The sequence below is a fragment of the Schistocerca nitens genome, chromosome 4 (assembly GCF_023898315.1).
Source record: "Schistocerca nitens isolate TAMUIC-IGC-003100 chromosome 4, iqSchNite1.1, whole genome shotgun sequence".
In the NCBI taxonomy this organism is placed as follows: domain Eukaryota; kingdom Metazoa; phylum Arthropoda; class Insecta; order Orthoptera; family Acrididae; genus Schistocerca; species Schistocerca nitens.
Window position 1 is genome coordinate 700643457 of NC_064617.1, and position 1950 is coordinate 700645406.

Below are 1950 nucleotides of genomic sequence, written 5' to 3' on the forward strand. Positions count from 1 at the left end.
CCATATTTATGCATTGTTCAGAAGTCATCATTCAAAACAAGAGTTAATTAATGGCATACCATTAACATAATTCATCTAGTTATAGTAATGATTGGCACTCATTGGCCAGTTACAAACCATTTTTATGCATTATTCAGAAGTCTTCATTCAAAATAAGAGTTAATTAATGGCATAGTATTTTCATAATTCATCTAGTTATAGTAATCATTGGCACTCATTGGCCAGTTACAAACCATTTTTATGCATTGTTCAGAAGTTATCTTTCAAAACAAGAGTTAATTAATGGCATAGTATTTACATAATTCATCTAATTATAGTAATCACTGGCACTCATTGGCCAGTTACAAACCATTTTTATGCATTATTCAGAAGTCATCATTCAAAACAAGAGTTAATGAGTGTAGCATCAAGCTACTGGTATTCATATATAATAGCAAGTAAGTGACATAAGACAAATTTAAAATATAAGAAACAGTGGCATTCATTGGCCAGTTACAAGGTACTCACATAGTTTTATAAAACATTATTCAATATTATTCAGAAGTCATCATTTAAAATGCGAGTTAATTATTGGCATAGCATTTATAGAGTATAACGAAAATATTAGTTACAGAAATTATTGGCATAGCATTTATGCATTATTACAAAACATCATTCAGTATTACTCAGTACTCATCATTCAAGTGACATAGGACATAGGTAAAATGTAACAAACTAGTAGCATTATTTGGGACTGGTAATACATTTTTTGTGCTAGCAATGCATTGCGTTGGGATCGATAATTAATTGCTGGAGCATGAAAATATTTGCTTTTGACTTATTGCTGCAAATAAGGATTAGTAACGTCATTCATCATGAGTCAGCTGTAGCAAGGTTATGAACAAGTAGAGTATATGTGATCACATTCATGAATGACACACACAAATGGGTAAAAAAAAATGCAAGTACTAGAACAGGTTTAATAACTAACTGCTTATAGCACATTAATTTCATGAATAGCTTCTCCTGGAAAAAATACAAAATGGATTATTCAGCTGAAAGAAGAAATGCATATTATGCTGAAAAGTAGTGAACTTCGAATTAACAGGTAATGAAATGCGTACTCAATATGTATGTATTCTAGCTGTCCTTTATAAAACATTCAGTCATTATACCATGCGACATAAGACATACTGTCAAAACGAACTGCAACAAATACTTAAATAACTACATAGCATTTCTTAACTAACAGTAAATATATAAACTTCATCATTATCCTCATCTGCAAAGAAAAGCTTCATTATTCATATTACCATAACTTCATTACTATCACCACCTGCAAAGAAAAACTTCATTATTCATATTAACATATTCTTCATATAACTATTCATCATCATTCATCATCATCTGCAAAAAGGACACTTCATTTTTCATTATTCATATTACCATTTACTTCATATAACTATTCATAGTATAGAGTTTCTTATTTCTAGCATATTTCATCACTGAAACTAAGATGTGTAGTTCTCTCTGACAGCCTGCATCAATCGCCTCGTATTCTGAAAGAAAAATAATTAGTTAAGACTGCTATCATACGATGTGTATAGTATATTCTTGTTACTGCTTGTTAATTCTGATCCATTAACTCTTCATCACGAGGTATTCCATTTTCTTTCGTTCATTCCGAAGGTCAAATTCCCATTTCATAGTGATCCACTGTGGTTTGTTTAATTTATTTCTTTTACACGTTATTGCTTTCGGAAAATGATGAAAAAGGATTAATATCTTGCATTTAAATCAAATACCCATTAAATAAAAACTTGTTTCTAGTGATATAATTAAGCATACAGCATAGCATTACAGAAAAAGTATTATATCAAAAACATAGAGAGTGTTCAGGTGGAAAAAAATGTACACAGAGTATCATAATGGAGTAGCCAAAAGTGTAGAATAGTGCAGATATTGAAATAT